General features: G+C 35.3%; 1 protein-coding gene across 4 annotated transcripts in view; it reads left to right on the top strand.

Annotated features, from left to right (window-relative positions):
- The first annotated feature begins 15,965 nt into the window (after positions 1-15,965).
- The window catches only part of MAGED1 (MAGE family member D1), a 92,890-nt gene continuing 85,610 nt past the window's right edge, over positions 15,966-23,245 (top strand). For 2 of the 4 annotated variants that reach the window (XM_059051306.2, XM_059051305.2), the window contains exon 1: positions 15,966-16,116. The gene's annotated coding sequence lies outside the window, so the exon portion shown is untranslated. The remainder of the gene's footprint in view (positions 16,117-23,245) is intronic. The other 2 variants (XM_067023559.1, XM_067023560.1) reach the window with 1 other exon arrangement.

Here is a 23,245-nt window from a genome sequence, read left to right as displayed (position 1 = left end):
ATATTGAAATCCCTGACTATAATTGTAGATTTGAATATTTCTCTTTGTAGCTATGAGATAATAGAAAATGTATATTGGTCTCAAACCCCAGTTTCTGGCACAGAGCTCCTAAACCCCTTGTAAGTTCCTAAGGGATAAGAGTACTAGAAACATCTTTTGTTACAATATTTGGTCTTTGACCAAAGTGAGAGAGTAGCATGGACATATATACACTACCAAATGTAAAATAGATAGCTAGTGGGAAGCAGCCGCATAGCACAGGGAGATCAGCTCTGTGCTTTGTGACCACCTAGAGCGGTGGGATAGGGAGGGTGGGAGGGAGGGAGACACAAGAGGGAAGAGATATGGGAACATATGTATATGTATAACTGATTCACTTTGTTGTAAAGCAGAAACTAACACACCATTGTAATACAGTTATACTCCAATAAAGATGTTAAAAATAATAATAATATAACAAAAAATGTACTTTGCCTCATAAATTTAGCATCTCCAGGTTTCTCTCCACTAGAGTTAACATGGTATATCTTTATCAAATCTTTTATTATATTTTTGCCTTTGAAACTGACATATTTCTTATAGGCAGCACACAACTGTGACTTGTATTTTTATCCAATCTGCCAATCTATAATTTTAAATTGGGGTGTTCAGACCAGTTACATTTTGTCATTATTGATATGGTTTAGTTTGAGTTTAGTATTTTTCTATTTGTCCCATCTGTTCTGTTTCTTTCTTCCTCTTTCTCTGCCTTCTGTTCCATTAGTCAAGTATTTTTCTGATTCCATTTTATCCCCTTTGTCAGCTTATAATATAACTCTTTTTTTGTTATTTTAGTGGTCAGTCTTGCATTTATGGCATATATTTAACTTATTGTAGCCTATCTTCAAGTAATATTATACCACTTTGGGTACAATATAAGATCCTTAAAATAGCCTGCTCATTCTCCCCTCCTGGTCTTTATTCTATTGCTGTATACATTTTACTTTCACATATGTTATAAAACTTACAATACAGTATTATTATTTTTGTTTAAACAATCAATTTTCTTTTAAAAAGTTTTAAATAATAAGAAAAATATTTTCATATAGTTATCCTTTTTGGTACCATTTCCAGAGGAAAAACACATTACTGTGTGTCTCCTTCATTTTCAATACTCTAACACTACTTCACTTCTGACACCAGATGTGTCAGGGTGGCAGGGAGTTTCCCCACACCACACAATTCTGCACCAGCTGGGTGTCCTACAACTTAATTCTGACACTATCTACCTGGAGATAGCGTCAGATGCCAAAGGTTAAGGATTCAGTCCCACAAAACCGCCCCCCTCACTTCAGATGTCAATCGCAAGTCCAAGTTGTTACCTGTGTTTCTGACCTGCTGACTATAAATCAGAGGTTTCCATGACCCCCTCCTCAGATTCAATTAATTTGCTAGAGCAGATCACAGAACACAGGTAAACATTTATTTACTAAATTACTGGTTTATTGTAAAAGGAATAGTCGGGTGAAAGAGTTGCATAGGGAAAGGTATGTGGGAAGGGGCAGAGTTTCCATGCTCTCTCTGGGATCACCCCACTCTTTTTGCATCTCAGGATGTTCAGCAACCTGGAAGCTCTCTGAACACGTCCATTTGGGTTTTCATGGAGGCGTTATTACATAGGCATGATGAATTAAATATTTGGCTGTTGGTGATTGAACTCAATCTTCAGCCCCTCTCCTTTTGCTGGAGGTTGTGTGTGTGTGTGTGTGTGTGTGTGTTTTTAGAGGGTAAGCTGAAAGTTCCAACCCTCTAATCAAGGTTGTTTTCCCCTGGCAACCAGCCCTCATCCTTAGTGGCTTTCCAAAAATCACCTCATTAACATAATCTCAGACATGGTTGAAAGGGGTTTGTTATGAATAAATAACAAGACACCCATTTCACCTTTATGCCTTAAAACTATTTCAGGAACTGAGGACAAAAGACCAAATATTATAACAAAAGATGCCCCTATGGCTCTTATGCAGGAGACTGCAAGAATTTTAGGAGCTATGTACCAGGAACAGCAGATGAAGACCAAATATATATTTCTTATTATTAATAACAATATCACACTATTTCTGGCCTTCTTTATTCCTTTCTGTAGATACATATTTCCATCTGGTATCATTTTCTTTTTTCATGAAGCACTTTTAGTATTTCTTGTAGTACAAGTCTGCCAGTAATAAATTATTTCAGCTTTTATATGTCTGAAAATGTCTTTTTTGCCTTTATTTTTGAAAGATATTCTTGCCAGATACAGAATTTTATCTTACCATTTTATTTCCTTTCAGTATTTTAAAGACTTTTCTTCACTGTCTTCTTACTTGCATCGTTTCCCAGGAGAAATCTGATGTCATCATTTTCTTTCTTCCTATGTACATAACAAGCCTTTTATCTCTGTGTGCTTTTAAGATTTTATCTTTTTGACTGGTTTTAAACACTTTGATCATAATGTAATAGGTGTAGTTTTCTTCATTTTTCTTGTGCTTAGAATTCATTTATCTTCTTGGTTCTGTGAGTTTATAGTTTTTATCAAATTTATACATTTTCAGCCATTATTTCTTCAATTTATTTTCTGTCTCTTTCCCTTCTCCTCTCTTTCAGACTCCAATTATCCTTTCATTAGTTACTGGTCCATAGCCCACTGATACTCTATTCATTTTTTATAACTCATTTTTCTCCCTGTTTCCTTTCAGATAGTTTATGACATCAAGTACATTAATCTTTTCTTATGCAACATCTAATCAGCCATTAATTCTATCCATCATATTTTTCATCATAAAAATTTTATTTTTCATCTCAAGAATGTCTATTTGGGTCTTTTTCATATATTCCACATCTCTACTTAACTTTTTGAACATTTGGAATACAGTTATAATGTCTATTTAAATGTCTATTTCTGCTAATTCTAACATCTCAGCTTTGAATCAGTTCTAACTGAATTTTCTCCTCAATAATTTTTGTTTATATTTTTATGCTTTTTGCATTCTTTGTAATTTTTAATTGAATACTAGCTAGATATTATAGATTTTACCTTGTTCAATGCTAAATATGTCTTTATTCCTATAAATATTCTTGACATAGTTCTGGGAAATAATTAAAGTACCTGGAAATGGTTTGATATTATTGGGTCATGCTTTTGTTTTATTATAGTACTGAAGTAGTGCTCATTCTAGGCCTAATGATTCCCCACTACTGAAGCTACCCTTCTGTGTACTCTACCTCATGCTCCATGAATTTTGAGGTGTTTTAGTGTGGCTGGTGGGAACAGGCATTATTTCTGGCTCTGCCTTCCCAGCATATACTGTTAATTCTAATCCTTTTGGGTGATTCTATATCTGGCCTTGGGTACTTTCCTCACATGCATGTTCTATCAGTCATCAACTGAATGCTGAAAGGGAATCTCAGTAGATATCTGAAGTTTGACCTCTGTGCAGTTTCTTTTCTTTAGTACTCTCTCCTGAAAGTTCTAGCCACCTAGGTCTCTCTGGACACTCATCCCCATGTTCTCAATGCAAAGAGTCCATCAGTCTTCTCAATCCTCCCTCCCTGCACTATAGCCCAGAAAATCTCTCAAAGCAATAAACTGGGGCAATTTTTGAGTTTACTTCACTTGTTTCCTGGATCTCTGGATCTCCAGTGTCTTGAAAACTGATGTTTCATATTATTTGAAACATCTTTTGGTTGTCCCAGCTTTGAGGGTAAATCTTGTTTTTTTACTCCATATTATCCATAAGCAGAAATATCTGTTCTTTTTTCTTATTGTCTTTTAAATTGAGGTATTTTACATGAAATAATATGTACTACTCATGTGTGTATAGCTCAATTATCTAAATATCTGTGCATTGTCCAGATCAAGTTGTTAAAATTGTTAAGCACTCCTAGAAGGTTCCCTTGTCCTCCTCCACTACTTTGTTTTATTGCAAGCCAGGTACCTTGTTCTTATACTACAGTCATGATAAATCCATGTAATTTTATTGCTGCCACACTTCAGCTATCAATCCCTGTCTTCTGTCTTCTAGAAATAGTCTCACTTCAGATTTTTTTTAACAGGTGGTTATTACAGAACAGAGTGGATTTATTTTTATTTTTAAAAATTGAGGTATAAAAACTGGACAGCTACATGTAAAATAATGAAATTAGAACGTTTCCTAATACCACATACAAAAATAAACTCAAAATTGATTAAAGACCTAAATCTAAGACCAGATACTCCTAGAGGAAAACATAGGCAGAACATTTTTGACATAAATTGCAGCAATATATTTTTGGATCCATATCCTAGAGTAATGGAAACAAAAACAAAAATAAACAAATGGGACCTAATTAAACGTAAAAGCTTCTGCACAGCGAAGGAAACCATAAACAAAACAAAAAGAATCAGAGAAAATAATTGCAAACAATGCAACCGACAAGAGATTAATTTCCAAAGTATACAAACAGCTCATACACCTAAATATCGAAAAAAAAGGAAACAACCCAATCAAAAACTGGGCAGAAGACCTAAATAGACATTTTTCCAAAGAAGACATACAGATGGCCAACAAACACATGAAAGGATGCTCAACATCACTAATTATTAGAGAAATGCAAATCAAAACCACAATGAAATATCACCTCACACCAGTCAGAATGGCCATCATCAAAAAATCTACAAACAATATATGATGGAGAGGGTGTGTAGAAAAGGGAACCTTCCTACACTGTTGGTGGGAATGTACATTGGTGCAGCCACTATGGAGAATAGTATGGAGGTTCCTTAAAAAACTAAAAATAGAGTTACCATATGATCTAGCAATCCCACTCCTGGGCATATATCTGGAGAAAACTGTAATTCAAAAAGATACACGCGGGCTTCCCTGGTGGCGCAGTGGTTGAGAGTCCGCCTGCCGATGCAGGGGACGCGGGTTCGTGCCCCGGTCCGGGAGGATCCCGCGTGCCGCGGAGCGGCTGGGCCCGTGAGCCGTGGCCGTTGGGCCTGCGCGTCCGGAGCCTGTGCTCCACAGCGGGAGAGGCCGCGGCAGTGAGAGGCCCGCATACCACACACACACACAAAAAAAGATACACGCACCCCAATATTCATAGCAGCATGATTTACAATAGCCAAGACATGGAAGTGACCTAAGTGTCCATTGACAGATGAATGGATAAAGGAGATGTGGTAAATATATACAACAGAATATTACTCAGCCATAAAAAAGAATGAAATAATGCCATTTGCAGTAACATGGATGGACCTAGAGATTATCATACTAAGTGAAGTAAGTCAGACAGAGAAATACAAATATCATATGATATCACTTATATGTGGAATTATACAAACGAGGTTATTTACAAAACAGAAATAGACTCACAGACTTAGAAGACAAATTTATGGTTATCAAAGGGGAAAGGGGGAGAGATAAATTTGGAATTTGGGATTAACAGATACAGACTATTATATATAAAATAGATAAACAAGACCTACTGTATAGCACAGGAAAGTATATTCAATATTTTGTAATAACCTATAATGCAAAAGAATTTGAAAAAGAAATATATATATGTATATATATATATATAATTGAATCACTTTGCTATACATCCGAAACATTGTAAATCAACTCTACTTCAATAAAAAAAAAAAAAATTAAAAAAATAAGTAAATAAGGTAGTGGGAAGGAATGATAAGGAAGAGAAAGCAGCCAAAATAGGTGCACAGTTGGAGTTAATCCAGCTGAGCAACTCTGGGAGATAGTGAATGCATCTTAGAGTTATATCAATTAAGGTAGAAGAAACTACTGTATTTAGCCACTCACTCCCATCACTCACTAGTTTAGCATTACTTCTAAGGGAAATATCTCTCTAACACTTTTGGCTTGTTCTGATTGAAAATAAGTGTACTCCTGTAGCAAAAAACAAAATCAAAAGTTCCCTCAGACAGAAAGTTGAGATGTTCAATAAGGGCAACCTTCATTGTAAAGACGTGAGTGTGGACAGGATATGGTCAGGGCAAAAATATCTGCCACAGTGTTTATCTGATACTTAGTGATTATGTGGGATATACAAAACCTTCAAATGTCAAATGTCAAACAAGACATGAGTATTAAAGTGTTAACTGACAATATTAAATACTATAAAGATTTTCTTAAAGAACACGTGGATCAATATAAATAAAAAGTACAGATAAATCATTTACGTTCAAAGATATGACAGTTCTAGGTGGGAAATGAAGGTAATAAAAATAAGAAAATGCAGTATATTTTTTGATCAGCCAACGTAGTGGAAAACAGATGGAAATCTAAACTTTGAAAAATAATTAAATTGAGGTATAATTGACATATAACATTATTTTAGTTTCAGGTGTACAACATAATGATTTGATATTTGTATGTATTGCAAAATGATCACCACAGTAAGCCTAGTTAACATTTGTCACCACACATAGTTGCAAAATAATTTTTTTATGATAAAGACTTTTAAGATTTACTCTCTTAACAACTTTCAAATATACAATCCAGTATTATTAACTAACTATAGTGACCATCTGTACATTACATTCCCATGACTTATTTATTTTATAACTGAAAGTTTGTACCTTTTGACCCCCTTCACTGATTTTACCCACTCCCTAACCCCTGCCTCTGGCAACCACCAATCTGTTTTCTATATCTATGAGCTTGTTTTTTTTGTTTCTTTGTTTTGTTTTGTTTTGAATTCCACATATCAGTGAGATCATCCAATATTTGTCTATGACTTATTTTACTTAGCATAGTACCCCCAAGGTTTCCATCCATGTTGACACAAATGGCAAGATTTCCTTCTTTTTTATGGCTAACTAGTAGTCCATTATATATATATATATATATATATATATATATATACCCATCTTCTTTATCTATTCTTCCATTGATAGACACTGAGTTTTCTTGCATATCTTGGCTATTGTGAATAATGCTGCAATGAACATGGGGATGCTTATATCTTTTCTAATTAGTATTTTAGTTTTCTTTGGATAAATTCCCAGAAGTGGAATTGCTGGATCATAAGGTAGTTCTATTTTCAGGTTTTTGAAGATCCTCCATACTGTTTTTGATTGTGGCTGCACCAATTTACATTCCCATCAACAGTGAACAAGGGTTCCCTTTTCTTCACATCCTTGCCAACACTTTTTGTCAAATGATACTGAGCCTGAGTATTCATATTTTCCCAGTTTGACACAAAAGCCCACCCAATATCACTGTTACCAGTTATTTATCATTCACATAGTAGCCTATCAATAGATGCTAGTAAAAGTGAGCATTGCTAATAGAATTACAACCATGACTCCAATCAAGAAAAGTAGCATGATGCTGTGGAAAAAGTAGTGGTTTACCTCCTCTTTTTCATCTTTCCTGTCTAGATAGCAAGTCAAAAACTTTATTTTTAAATCAGTGGTATTCTTTCCTGAGTTTATGATATTTTTTCATCTGCCAATTACCAATTTTTCATGTTTCCCAGACCTCAACAGTCAAAAAAATTAAATAACTAATAAAGGAATATTTCTTTGATTCTGCTCCCACCTAGTCTTCAGAAACTTCAGTCTCTGCCAAATTCCACCTAAATGATTTTGAGAGAACCCAGGGAGGTTTCTTTTGCCCTCCAGGTTTTCTTACCTTGCTTATCATAAGAATTACCTCAGAATCCTCTCATGCTTACCCTCCTCCTCCTCCTCCTCCTCCTCCTCCTCCTCCTCCTCCTCCTCCTCCTCCTTCTTCTTCTTCTTCTTCTTCTTCTTCTTCTTCTTCTTCTTCTTCTTCTTCTTCTTCTTCTTCTTCTTCTTCTTCTTCTTCTTCTTTTTCCTCTTCCTCTCCTTCTCCTTCTCCTTCTTCTGTTAATTTTTTTTGTATAGTATGAGGTAGGGGTATGTGGCTATTCAGTTGCTGAGGACCACAGAAAATATTATTCTGTCACTATGAATTGTCTTGGCACTCTTGGTCTATGGTTGATGAAAATCAATAGACCAATTGCAAGAGTTAATTTCTGGACTCTCCACTTCATTCTATTTCTCTATATGTCTATTTTTATACCAATACCACAATGTCTTGATTGCTCTAGGTTTGTAGAAAATTTGAAGATCAGAGATTCTGTGTCCTTCAATTTTGACCTTATTTTAAAGACTGTTTTAGCCATTGTGAGTCCCACAATTTCCATATGAATTTTAGGGCTACCTTGTCAATTTCTACAAAAAAAATCTATGTAGGATTTGACAAGTGATTCCACTGAATCTGTATATCAACTTGGAGAGTATTGCCATCTGAACAGTACTAAGTTTTCTGATTCATGAACTTGGGATTTCTTTCCATTTATTTAGGTCTTCTTGAATTACTTTTAATAATGTTTTGTAGCCTAAGAGTATAATTTTTTTACTTCTTTTATTAGCTTTATTCCTAATTATGTTTTCTGATTCTATGGTAAGTGGAATTATTTCCTTGATTTCATTTTTGGATTGTTCAATGCTAATGTATAAAAATATAACTGAGTTTCGTATATTGATCTTGTACTTTACAAACTTGCTAAACTCATTTATTAGTTCTAATAGGTTTTCTTTTAGAGATTCTTAGGATTTTCTATAAACGAGATCACATCTTCTGCAAATAGAGATAGTTTTACTTCTTACTTTTCAATCAAGATTTCGTTTTTTTAATCTTGTTGCATAACTGCCCTCTCTAGAACCTCTAGTACAATGCTCTAGTAAAATGTTGAATAGAAGTTGTGAATGTGTATATCCTTGCCTTATTGCTTATCTTATGGAGAAAGCATTCAATCTTTAATTATTAAATATGATAATAGCTGTGCATTTTTCATGGAAGACCTTTATAAGGTTGAAGAAGTTCCACTCTATTTCTAATTTGGCTTTTTTTTTAATCATGAAGGGGTATTGGATTTTTTCAAATGCTCTTTCTGTGTCTGTTCAGATTACTTGTGGTTTTTGTCCTTTATTCTATTGATATGGTGACTTAGTTTAATAGATTTTCAGATTTTATATAAACTTTGCATTTATAGGATATATTCTACTTAGCCATAATATGATTCCTTGTATATGCTGGTAGGTTTGGTTTGGTAGTATTTTTTTGAGGACTTTTGCATTGAGATCTGTAGTTTTCTTTTCTTGTCATGCCTTTGTCTGCTTTTGTTAGTAGAAAAATACTGGCGTTGTAGAATTTGGGAAATATTTCTTTTCTTCTATTTTCTGTAACAATTTGTAAAGAATTGGTATTGATTCTAATTAATCATTTAAAATTTTGGTAGAATTTATCAGTGTGTCTGGACCTGGACTTTTTTTGTAGGAAGTTTTATAAATTACAAATTCAATCTCTATAGTTGTTATAGGTGTATTTTGATTCTCCACTTCTTGAGTTAAGTTTCAGTAGTTAGATGAAATTGAAAAATTCCTAGAAAGAATCAAAGTATTCTAATTTATTGGGAACAGTTGCTCATAGCATTCTCTTATATTCTTTCTTGTTTCTTTAATGACAGTAGTAATACTCACTCTCTCATTCCTCATTTTAGTAATTTGAGTCTTCTGCCTCTTTTCTCTTGGTCATTCCAGATAAAGAGTTATGAATTTTGTTGTTCTTTTCAGAGAATTGATTTTTTTGTTTTGTTGATTTTCAATTTGTTGTTTTATGGCTTAGCATATTGTCTAACCTGGAGAATGCTTCACGTATATTGGACAAGAATATGTAGTCTGCCTTTTTAGATGGAGCATTCTATACATGTCTATTAAGTCTAGTTTCTTTATAGTGTTGTTCAGGTCTTCTAGGTCCTTGTTGATCTTCTGCTTTATTGTTCTATACATTCCTGAAAGTAGATTGTAAAAAGTTTCCAACTATTATTGTTGAATTCTCCATAACTCTCTTCAATTCTGCAACTTTCTGCTTCTTTCATTTGAAGCTCTGTTTTGGGGTGCATATATATTTACAAATTTAATATCTTACAGATAAATATACTCTTATAATTTTTTTCTTTATTTATAATAAACATTTTTGTTTTAAGGTCTATTTTTTTCTAATATTATTGTAGCCACTCCAGCTTTTATACCTAATAGTGAAAAGCTGAATGCCTTCCCCCTAATTTCTGGAGCAAGACAAAGAAACTATTCTTACCTTTTGTATTCATCATTGTATTGGAAGTCCTAAAAAGTGCAATTAAACATGAAAAATAAATAAAATTTACACTAATTGGAAAAAGGGGGGGGAAGTTCCCTATTTGCAGACATAATTGTCTAGAAAAAAATTCCCAAGCGATCTAGTGGGAGGGAGACGCAAGAGGGAAGAGATATGGGACATATGTATACGTGTAACTGATTCACTTTGCTATAAAGTAGAAACTAACACACCATAGTAAAGCAATTATACTCCAATAAAGATGCTTTAAAAAAAAACCTAGAAGTATCAAGTGAGTTTAACAAAAACTCAGGATATCAGTCAATACACAAAATCAATCATATATCTAAATACTAGTAATGAAATTTTAAAAATTATACTAACTCCAACATTTTTTAACAAAATTGAAAAAACAATATAATTTATGATAGCTGAAAAAGGGAAGCAATTAGGTGTGAATTTAACAACAACAACAAAACAAACAGTATCTGCATATTGAAAACTGTAGGACACTGATTAAAGGAAACTACGAAGATCTAAAGAAATAGAGATGGATCTAGTGCTCATGGATTTGTAGAGTCCTCTTTATAAGAGAAAAGGGAACACTCTTGCACTGTTGGTAGGAATGTAAATTGATACAGCCACTATGGAGAACAGTATGGAGGTTCCTTTAAAAACTACAAATAGAACTAGCATACGACCCAGCAATCCCACTACTGGGCATATACCCTGAGAAAACCATAATTCAAAAAGAGTCATGTACCACAATGTTCATTGCAGCTCTATTTACAATAGCCAGGACATGGAAGCAACCTAAGTGTCCATCAATGGATGAATGGATAAAGAAGATGTGGCACATATATACAATGGAATATTACTCAGCCATAAAAAGAAATGAAATTGAGTTATTTGTAGTGAGGTGGATGGACATAGAGTCTGTCATACAGAGTGAAGTAAGTCAGAAAGAGAAAAACAAATACCATATGCTAACACATATATATGGAATCTAAGAAAAAAAAAAGGTCATGAAGAACCTAGGGGTAAGACGGGAATAAAGACACAGACCTACTAGAGCATGGACTTGAGGATATGGGGAGGGGGAAGGGTAAGCTGTGACAAAGTGAGAGAGTGGCATGGTCATATATACACTACCAAATGTAAAATAGATAGCTAGTGGGAAGTAGCCGCATAGCACAGGGAGATCAGCTAGGTGGTTTGTGACCACCTAGAGGGGTGGGATAGGAAGGGTGGGAGGGAGGGAGACGCAAGAGGGAAGAGATATGGGGATATATGTATATGTATAACTGATTCACTTTGTTATAAAGCAGAAACTAACACACCATTGTAAAGCAATTATACTGCAATAAAGATGTTAAAAAAGATGACAATTATCTCAAGTTAATCTATAGATTTAACACAATTTCAATCAAATCCCAGCAGGATTTTTGGTAGGTATAGGAAACCTGATTCCTTAATTTATAGGGAAAGTCAAAGGAATTAGAATCACCAAGCCAACTTTGATAAAGAAGAATACATTTGGAGGAATCACACTACTTGAGATTAAGATTTACTTTAAAACTTCAGTTATCAGGATAGCATGGTATTGGTGAAGGGATAACACATAGATCAGTGGAAAAGAATAGAGCATTCAGAAATAGACCAATACAAATATAGTGAATTGATTTTTAAACAAAGGTACAGATTCAATGGATTTGATTTAATTGCCCTTTTAACAAATTGTGTGCATATGAAAATCACAAAGGGATTCTACTACATATCTGTTAGAAGGCTAACATAAAAATAGTGTAAAGAATGCCAAGTGCTGGCAAGGATGTAGAGCAACTATAATCCTCACACATTGATGGTGGGAACACAAAATGGTATAGTCACTTTGGAAAACATTTTGGCAGTTTCTTATAAAGTTAAACATCTACACATCATAACCATTTATGAGCAGTCCTATTTCTAGGCATTTCTTTTGAGAAATTAAAATTGATGTTCACACAGAAGACTGAATATGAATGCTATAGCTGCTTAATTCATCATCTTCAAAAGTGGAAACCACCCAAATGTTTTTCAACTGGTGAATTGATAAACAATTTGCAACACATCCATATGATGAAACATACTTCATAAATAAAGACTAATAAATGGTTGATATATGCATCAACTTGGATGAATCTCAAAGGTGTTATCCTAGGTAAAAGAAGCCTGGCTCAAAAGGTTACATATTCTATGCTTCCATTTATGTGACATTTTAGAAAAGAAGAAACTAGATTGAAAGAGAACATTAGGGGTAGCGAAGACTGTGTGACTAAAACAGGATATCATAGGGACTTTGGGGGGGGGTTATGGGATCTTAACCATCTCTCAACCAAGATAATTATTAATAAATTTCCTTGGGCTATGCAATCCTCCTCTGCCTCTCATCACCTACCCTATCCATCAATCCATGTCTTTCTGTTCATATAGGCATGTGTTTCCTTTTTAAAAATTTATTGAAATTTTTAATCCTATTCCATTTAATCCCTCTACAGGTTTAAATGTATGCATTTTTCCTTATTCTACTTTTTACTCTCACTGTGAATCTGTTATTTTAGAGGTAACTTTTGAATATTTCTTATAATTATTTACCTTAAAAACGTCTGAACTTTAAAAATATATTAACCTCTCTCCCAAACAAATGAATTCTGATGTCCATCTCCTCCTGAGTTGTATGATATTTTTGTTCAGGATCTTTGAATCACCATTTTTTTCCATCCCAGCAATCTGTATGATTATTGTTTTTATACACACTATGTTTTTTATTATTTATTTATTTATTTATTTATTGTGCTAGGCGTGCCTCTCACTGTTGTGGCCTCTCCCATTGTGGAGCACAGGCTCCGGACACGCAGGCTCAGCGGCCATGGCTCAAGGGCCCAGCCACTCCGTGGAACGTGGGATCTTCCCAGACCGGGGCACGAACCCATATCCCCTGTACTGGCAGGCGGACTCTCAACCACTGCGCCACCAGGGAAGCCCCTGTTTTTTTAGATTGTCATACATGTTTATCATTTTATTTGCTCTTAATTCCTTAGCTTTTTAGACTGTCCTTCTGGTATCATTTCCCATAGCCTGTAGTGCAGTAATTTTCAATCTTCTCTGTGCATCAGAAAGGAGCTTTAAAGGAGGTTTAAAAATATATGTAAATGCCTGACCTCACTCCTAAGCTTTAGATTAATTTTAGCTGGGATGGGGATCAGGCATTGGTATTTAAAAAAAGAAGAAAGATGAAAGCTCTCCTAGTGATTCTAATGGGCACCCAGAGTTGAGAACTACTGCTTTATAAGGTCCATATTTATGTTATTTTGTTTATTGCTGGTCTTCCTAACTAAAATGTAAGTTACAAAAGTGCAGGGATTTTTTCACTTTTTTATTTATGCATGTATCTCTACTGCCTTGAACAGTGACAATTACACAGAAGTTGACCAACAAATGTTTGTTGAGTGAATGAAAGAAAGTGCTAAGAATACTAAACATGGAAGAGAAGGGGAGCAGTTGCCTGGTTTTGGTTAAGGAGTGAAACGAAACATCAGCAAGGTTTCATGAGAGATAAAATATGAGCTGACCTTTGAAAGACGAATATGAGTTAGCAGAGTGTGAATGCACAGAGATCTGAGATATTGGTGCATTTTCCAAATTACAAACAGTTGTATAAGACTTGGATTTAGGGTGGGAGAGGCTGAGTGATGAGAGATTAGATTAGAGAGCAAAAGACAGAGTTAGACAACCAAGGCTTTTGTACACCATAGTTGGCATTTGGGGAGTAATATAGAAGGTCTGAACTAAGATAGTGATCCTGGTTACTGAGAGAAGTGGATAAAGTTTATACATGTTCAGTGAGCTCTTCTATAATGACAACCCTCTTCCCATCCCCCACATAGTGTAACCCCCATAGTACACTGCTATCCCATTTACCTGGTTTATTTCTATGTAGCGCTTGTCACCACTTAACATGTGTTTTCTTAACTGTTTTATTATCCATGAAACAAGAATGTAAGTTCTGTGAGGGCAGAAATTTTTGTCCATTTTGGTCACGGTCCTATCCTCGGGGCCTGGTGCATATTAAACTGCTCAATAAATATTTGTTGCATGAAATAATCAAAATTTTGATTGCAGACGGCATCAAGGAAAATGCTCAGGTTTCACTGCCACTGAATTTCTGATAATCCATTGACTATTTTTTTCCAGCTCAGTTCCAAATACAATTAATTCTTAATAGCATAAACCCCTCATTCTCTGTATTTGGTCATTGATTACCACAATAGCCTCTAAACCAACCTCTCCGCTTCCAGGTTGTACTGGTACAACCCATTTTCTATATTTTGGTTTGACACATTACTTGATGCTTTTTGTTGTTGTTGTTGAGGCAAGAGATAGAGACTTTATGTGGAAAGCCACAGATGGAGAAGATGACAGACTAGAGTCCCCAGAAAACCATCTTGACTAGATGCTTTCTTGCTTAAAATTCATTTTTGGCTTTCTGTTTTCTTTGTAATAAGCTCAAACTCCGTAACATGGCATGCAAGGTCCTTCTTTGTCTGGCCTCTTCTTACATCCAGGCTTCATCTCTCATCACCGCTTCTTTCACACCACACTTCAAATCCACTGTCATTCTTCCTTTTCATTCATCCATTCAATCACTTATTCAACACTAAACCAGCCTTTATTGAGCACCCTCTAGGAGATAAGGTCTATTTTAGGATTTTAGTATTCACCAGTCAATTGGATAGCCATAGTTGCAACACTGTCTTGTCTTTACCGATTATTATTGTCACATTATAGTGCTGCTAGTTGTTTGTGTGTTCATTTTCCCCACTGGTTGGAGGGTCTTGAAATCCAGGACTATGTCTTATTCTTCTTTATATGGACAATATCAGGAACAGAACCTTACACTGAGTGGTTGTTCAAAATCTGTTGGCTGAATGACAAAATATGAGTCAAATGTTGAAATGAACCATACAAATACTAGCAAAAGTAAGGACCTTGTGCCAGCCCCCATCATTGCCTTGACCACATTTTGGTCATTTACTCATTCCATATACATTTATAATCACCTATTTTATGCTATACTCTTATGTGTTTAAATGTCGCCTTTAGCCCCTAGGCTGTGGGCTTCTAGTGAGATGCCTCTGGGTATAGAATAGTGTTTGGTACACTTGTGGATTTATTGAAAATAACCACAAAAGAGGAGGCCTAGGGTACAGATTTTGGGCTCAGAAGAGCTTTCTGGAGGTAATGACAATAGTTAACTCAATATTGAAGTTTTAACCAGAGTAAGGATTACTCTTATTATTGAAACTTTTTGTCAAATTATCATTGTCTTCATTTTCGGGGGGAGTATACAAGTATACAAGAACGCTTTATAAATGAGTTCACTTTTATTTATTTGGAAATTTGAGTATGACACGTAACTCTCTGGATACCATTCCAAGACAAAAATGATTCAGATTAAGAAGTTTTAAAAATCTTGAAATCGAAGTATGCCACTAATAAACATGAATTTATTATTATTTTTTTAATGCCAGGAAGCAGTAAATCAGTATCGTAAATACGTAACTGTAGACATCCGAGAGTTAAGGGACTAAAGGTAAGGGAGGTATTTGAAAGTCTGAATCAGGAAGGCGAGGTGACAAATTGGATACGTAGAGTTTGGCGGAGCTGCTGCAGTTCCTGGGATGACTAAGGCTAGGATTTGTAAAAAGTTACTGATTCCCTCTTCCAGACATGTTACGTCACTATCCGGGTTCCCATCTGGTGAGAGAGCCACTGAGATACATTATTTCAAGAGCTTGCTAGAGAGGCACAGGAAGTTGTCTGGAGTGAAGGCGGGGGGAGGGTGTGGCGGCCCGGGCTAAAGCTTCCTCCAAACAAAAGAAAATAGCACTTCCGGTCACGCCATCGTCGTGTCGCGGCGTTCTTCATCAAGGTGAGTGTAAAGAAAGGGACTGGTAAATTTCACAAGTGAGTCCGCAGACACCTCAGGGACGGTTTCCTCCTTGCTTCAACACGAGTTGGAAAGAATTCATCCGCAGGGTACACTGAAGGATGTTTCTGACGCTTGTGGTTCCGATCGCTCACTCTCTCCTCTCACACCTCGGGAGGTGGCTGGCCGTCATCCCCTCCCCCTTCTGACTCTCGTGGTCCTTTTATCCCTGATTATTCTTCACTTCTCCTCTTTATCCCGAATCCTCTAACCAATCTTTCTGAGTTTGGGTCATTCCCCCTCTACCACCGATTTCTTTTCTACCTCTTACTCTCACCTTCCACCCCGCCCCCCTCTCAGTCTCAGAACTTTTGCTACCTCCTTCCCCCGCTCTGAACCTACATTCTTCCTTCTTTTTACTTTCGACCCCAGTATTTTACCCCCCCTGAAGACTTCTGATCTCTTCGGTCCCACTCCTGCAGAGGCCGGTGAATTATATACTTTCTGAAATCAGATGTGACTTCAATTTCAAGGGCAAGGCTGATTTTTGTTCTTTTTAAAAATAAGAAAAGGAGCAGAAATTTTAGAGCTCTCAGAGACATAGGAACTTGTTCAAATTATGTCCTTTTATTTATTTATTTTTTACCCCAAACGAAATCACATATCAGGTATTGCACTAGTTTCAGCCCTCCACTCATGACATTAAAAAAAAATTTGGTATACAATTGAATCCCCAAATTTTTAGAGAGGCAGACATAGTGGATTTTGCCTATAATTTGGTGTCAGCTTTAGAGGGTGGAAGCTTTCCCATCCCCTTTAGAATTTCTCACAGAGCAGAAAGGGTTGACAGATAGGACATCCAATCACAAATTTATCGTTTCATATGAGTTCGGTTTATTATGTAAATCTTTTTCTGGTGTCCAGTAGTAACATTGAAGAGCAAGTTGGCAGAATTTTCAGACAAATATTTTTTTCTAGGAGCTTTGCATGTATTATCTATTTGGTGCAATATGAACTTTGTATTTGTTTTCATTTGTTGCAATGTGAAATGTATTTTTCTGCTCCATTTATCATGTGTAATTTGTCTTGCGAGAATATTCATTAATTATCACAATTTATTATTTCAATTCTTTACCCAAGGGAGAGGAAATGATCATTAAATTTATAATGAGTGTCAGGGGTTTTTCAGGCTCTAAAGAGGAATTTAACCGGAGATCTCCTTGAACAGGCAACTTATTCCGTCTTCCTTCTGTAGCTAATGTATTAGGCTTGCCAAAATAAAAGATGATTCTTTTTTCTAGGCCAGGTATAATTTTCAGTTATTTAACGAGGAGACTGAGGTTTCATGACCCCAAAACACTTAGGAACTTTTTCAAAGGGTATTGCTGATGTCTGTTTATTCTCTATTCAAATCATAATTACACAGCATTTAAATATCACACTGGTTTTAACCCACTGGGTGTGCGTCGATCCATCCATTCATTCAAGAGTTTTTTTATTGAATAGCTTTTATATGCCAGACAGTGTTTTAAGCACTGAGGATACAACAGTGGAAAATAAAAATAAGAACAAAGTCCTTTAAACTACTCGAGAGACAATAAGTGAATATATAATAAATATATAATAGGTTGTGATGGGGAGGCTGTACTATGTTAGATAGGATGGTCAGAAAGGCCTCCCTGGTATCTTGACATTTGAGCAGAAACCTAAAGGAAGAGAGAACACAAACTATACAGTTATGAGTGGAAAAATAAGGTATATCTATGACAGTGTCTCTGCATTTGTTGGTCACTCTGCTTCCAACATTCCCTCTCCTCCCCTCTGCTTGAGGTCACTTTACTGCATAGCATTAATGCACCACTCTGTATACTCAGATGATCTAATCTGTCCATGTAAATTCCCCATATTCTCTTCTTCTTGGCTAGCTTCTTGCTACCATTTAAGTGAATTGTCAGTTACCAGCCCCTCTAGGAAGATGTATCTCTGTCTCTATCCTCACCTCTTTCTCAATCTGTTTATTTGTGGTGCATTGTGTGCTGTTCTACAGCATACTTGCTTTCCTCTCTCACTGCTCTTATCACTGCGTGTTCATAATATGTTGCCCATAAATGTTTGGTATGGTAAATTGAAATGAATTTAGTGGCTCCCTAATTAATGTTCAAAACCACTCTCTAAAGTCAGTATCGTCATTGTCAGTTTCCTGATGATAAAACCAAGACTCAGGTGGATAGTAACTTGCTAACTAATAAAACCAAGTTAGTAACTTGCTAACTAATAAAACCAGGACTGAGGTGGATAGTAACTTGGTAGTGGAGTTAATGGAGTTAAAGTCTGTCAGACACTCAGTCCTGGCCTGGGACTCTCTTTCTCTGTCTCTTTTCATTAATGAGAAATAGAAAATACACAGAATATTTTATTTTAATAGAAATAGTCTGGGTATAAAAATTTCATTTTGTAAGTTTCCTTTCACAAGTCACATTATACCAGGTGCTTGATTTACTTCCTAGTTATAAATATTAAGAACTGAGAGGTATGATTACTCTTTTTACTTGAATATTTTTTAATAAAATATTTAAACAAGCATAAGTTGAAAAAAGAGTACAATGAATACTTTTATACTCTGAACCTAGATTCAACAGTTGTTAACTTTTGCCATATTAGCTCACTTATTCACTGACTTGCTCACTATCTATTCATCCATCCAATTTTTAAAAATTGAAGTATAATGTTTTATCTATTTTTGATCTATTTTGGCTGAACCATTTGAGATTTGCAGGCATTATTTTTAAGTAAACTCAAATACATGCAGAAAGGTGCACATATAAGTGTACAGCTCAAAGCATTTTCACCCCTGTGTAACCTACCATATGATCTATCAATTCCACTCCTGGGTATATATCCAGAAAAAGTGAAAACACTAGTTTGAAAAGATGCATGCACCCCAGTGTCCATAGCACCACTAATTACAATAGCCAGGATATGGAGGCAACTCAAGTATCCGTCAACAGACGAATGGATAAAGATGTATATATATATACAATGGAATATTACTCAGCTATAAAAAAGAATGAAATTCTGCCATTTGCAGCAATGTGTATGGACCTGGAGAATATTATGCTTAGTGAAATAAGTGAGACAGAAAGACAAATACATTATGGTATCACTTATATGTGGAATCTAAAAAATAATACAAATGAATGTATATAGCCAAACAGAAACAGACTCAGAGATATAGAAAACAAACTAGTGGTTACCAGAAGGGAGAGTGGCAAATTACAGGTATGGGATTAACAGATACAAACTACTATGTATAAAATAGATAAGCAAGGAGAATATGTTGTATAGCACAGGGAATTATAGCCATAATCTTGTAATAATTTTTAATGGAGTATAATCTATAAAAATATTGAGTCACTGTGCTGTACACCTGAAACTAATATAATAATGTAAGTCAACTATACTTCATTAAAAAAAAAAAAATGATCAGTATTTGAAATCCCTTGAATGTATTCCCTACCAGTCACAAACTAAACTCCAAGTTAATCACATCTTGGCTTCTATCACTGTATAATAATTTTGTCTGTTTTTGGACTCTATAAAAATATAATAGTATAGTATGTATTTTTTGGTGTTTGACTTCATTGGCTTAAGATTTTGATTTTGAGATTGATCCAAGTTATTGGGCATAGTAGTAATTCTTTCATTCTTATTGCGTGTATTCCATTGTGTGAATATACTGCAATTGATGGGCATTTTGGTTTTTTACATCTTTGGCCTGCAAATAGTACTGTAAACATTCTAGAACATGTCTTTTGGTGATAATAATTTGCATATCTCTGGTGATAAATGTGTGTCTTTTCATAGTTGTTGGCCTGGGTATCTTTTTTTTGAGCTGCCTGTTCAAGTCTTTTGACCACTTTTTCTCTTTGACTATCCTTTTCTTACTGATTTGTAGATCTTTCTATATTAAGGATGTGAATACTTTGTTAGATCTATTTATTTGCAAATCTCAGTTGCTTGCATTTTCAGTCTCTTAATGGTGTCTTTTGATAAACTGAACACAGGCACACCTTGGTTTGGTTCTAGACCATTGCAATGAAGTGAATATCACAATAAAGCAAGTCATATGAAATTTTTGGTTCCCAAGTACATATAAAAGTTAATTTTACACTATGCTCTAGTATAGTAAGTGTGCAATAGCCTTGTCTAAAAAACAATGTACATTGTTCAGTTTATAATTTTTCCCCTTCATGAGTAGTGCTTGTTTGTCCTGGTTAAGAAATCTTTGCCTTTCCCAAGGTCATGAAGATATTTTTCTATGTGGTGTTATTGTTTAATCAATTTATATTTCCAATTCATTTGATATTCATTTTATTATATGTTGCCAGTATGAGTTATGGATATGGGTAAAGGCCCATTGTTTTTTTGTTGTTGAAACAGACATCCAGTACCACTTATTGAAAAGATCATCCTTTTCCTCCTATAGTGTCATCATCATCTTTTTCATAAATCAAATGGTTAGGTTTCTGGATTCTGTTCATTTTGGTTTCTATATTCTTGTATGAGTACCACTCATAATTAATGTAACTTTATAATGTATCTTATATATGGTCAGTAAGTCCTACAGTTTAGCTCTTTTTCTTCAATAATGCTTTGGTTATTCTTGGCCTTTTGAATTCCAATATACATTGTAGAATCAGCTTGTCAATTTTCACAAAAATCCTTCTTGGCATTATGATTGAGGTACCACTTTAATAGATCAGTTTGAAGAGCACATAGCACTTTCCCCATAAATATCTCAGTGTTCATTTCCTAATATTAGGAACATTTTGTAAATAATTTAATTGCCATTATCTCTCTAAGAAAAATTAACAGTAATTCCCTAATATCATCTAATACCTACCTACTCCATTTTCAAATTATTTTTTCCCCACAACTATTTTATACTTGGTATTTAAAACCATCAAACAACATAATGTGTGCGTGTGTGTTTTAACATCTTTATTGGAGTATAATTGCTTTACAATGTTGTGTTAGTTTCTGCTGTATAACAGTGAATCAGCTATATGTATCCATATATCCCCATATCCATTCCCGCTTGTATCTCCATCCCACCTTCCCTATCCCACCCCTCTAGGTGGTCACAAAACAGCGAGCTGATCTCCCTGTGCTATGTAGCTGCTTCCCACTATCTATCTATTTTACATTTGATAGTGTATATATGTCAGTGCGGCTCTCTCACTTCGTCCCAGCTTACCCTTCCCCCTCCCTGTGTCATCAAGTCCATTCTGTACTTCCACATCTTTATTCCTGTCCTGCACCTAGGTTCATGAGAAGCATTTTTTTTGATTCCATATATATGTGTTACCATACGGTATTTGTTTTTTCCTTCTGACTTACTTCACTCTGTATGACAGACTCTACATCCATCCACCTCACTACAAATAACTCAATTTCATTTCTTTTTATGGCTGAGTAATATTCCATTGTATATATGTGCCACATCTTCTTTATCCATTCACATGTCAGTGGACACTTAGATTGCTTCCATGTCCTGGCTATTGTAAATAGAGCTGCAATGAACGTTGTGGCACATGACTCTTTGTGAATTATGGTTCTCTCAGGGTACATGCCCAGTAGTGGGATTGCTGGGTCGTATGGTAGTTCTATTTTTAGTTTCTTAAGGAACCTCCATACTGTTCTCCATAGTGGCTGTATCAATTTACATTCCCACCAACACTGAAAGAGGGTTTCCTTTTCTCCACACCCTCTCCAGCATTTATTGTTTGTAGGTTTTCTTATGATGGCCATTCTGACTGGTGTGAGGTGATACCTCATTGGAGTTTTGATTTGCATTTCTCTAATGATTAGTGACGTTGAGCATCCTTTCATGTGTTTGTTGGCCATCTGTATATCTTTTTTTCCGCCCATTTTTGGATTGGCTTGTTCTTTTGCTATTGAGCTGCATGAACTGCCTGTATATTTTGGAGATTAATCCTTTGTCAGTTGCTTTGTTTGCAAATATTAGCTCCCATTCTAAGGGTTGTTTTTTCTTCTTGTTTATGGTTTCCTTTGCTGTGCAAAAAATCTTTTAAGTTTCATTAGGTCCCATTTGTTTATTTTTGTTTTTATTTCCATTTCTCTAGGAGGTGGATCAGAAAGGATCTTGCTGTGATTTATGTCATAGGGTGTTCTGCCTGTGTTTTCCTCTAAGAGTTTTATAGTATCTGGCCTTACATTTCGGTCTTTAATCAATTTTAAGTTTATTTTTGTATATGGTGTTAGAGAGTATTCTAATTTCATTCTTTCACATGTAGCTGTCCAGTTTTCCCAGCACCACTTACTGAAGAGGCTGTCTTTTCTCCATGGTATATTCTTGCCTCTTTTATTAAAAATGAGGTGACCATATGTGGGTGGGTTTATCTGTGGGCTTTTTATCCTGTTCCATTGATCTATATTTCTGTTTTTGCACCAGTGCCATACTGTCTTGATTACTGTAGCTTTGTAGTATTGTCTGGAGTCAGGGAGCTGACTTCTCCAGCTCCGTTTTTCTTTCCAAAGCTTGCTTTGGCTATTCGGGGTCTTTTGTGTTTCCATACTAATCGTGAAATTTTTTGTTCTAGTTCTGTGAAAAATGCTGTTGGTAGTTTGATAGGGATTGCATTGATTCTATAGATTGCTTTGGGTAGTATACTCAGTTTCACAGTGTTGATTCTTCCAATCCCAAAACATGGTATATCTCTCCATCTGTTTGTATCGTCTTTAATTTCTTTCACCAGTGTCTTATAGTTTTCTGCATACAGGTCTTTTGTCTCCTTAGGTAGGTTTATTCCTAGGTATTTTATTGTTTTTGTTGCAGTAGTAAATGGGACTGTTTCCTTAAATTCTCTTTCAGATTTTTCATCATTAGTGTATAGGAATACAAGAGATTTCTGTGCATTAGTTTTGTATCCTGCTGCTTTACCAAATTCATTGATTAGCTCTAGCACTTTTCTGGTAGCATCTTTAGGATTCTTTATGTATAGTATCATGTCATCTGCAAACAGTGACAGCTTTACTACTTCTTTTCTGATTCGGATTCCTTTTATTTCTTTTTCTTCTCTGATTGCTGTGGCTAGAACTTCCAAAATTC

The sequence above is a fragment of the Kogia breviceps genome, chromosome X, assembly GCF_026419965.1.
Source record: "Kogia breviceps isolate mKogBre1 chromosome X, mKogBre1 haplotype 1, whole genome shotgun sequence".
NCBI classification, from domain to species: domain Eukaryota; kingdom Metazoa; phylum Chordata; class Mammalia; order Artiodactyla; family Physeteridae; genus Kogia; species Kogia breviceps.
Note: the sequence above shows the minus strand (reverse complement) of the source record. Positions and strands in the feature narration are given on the sequence as shown.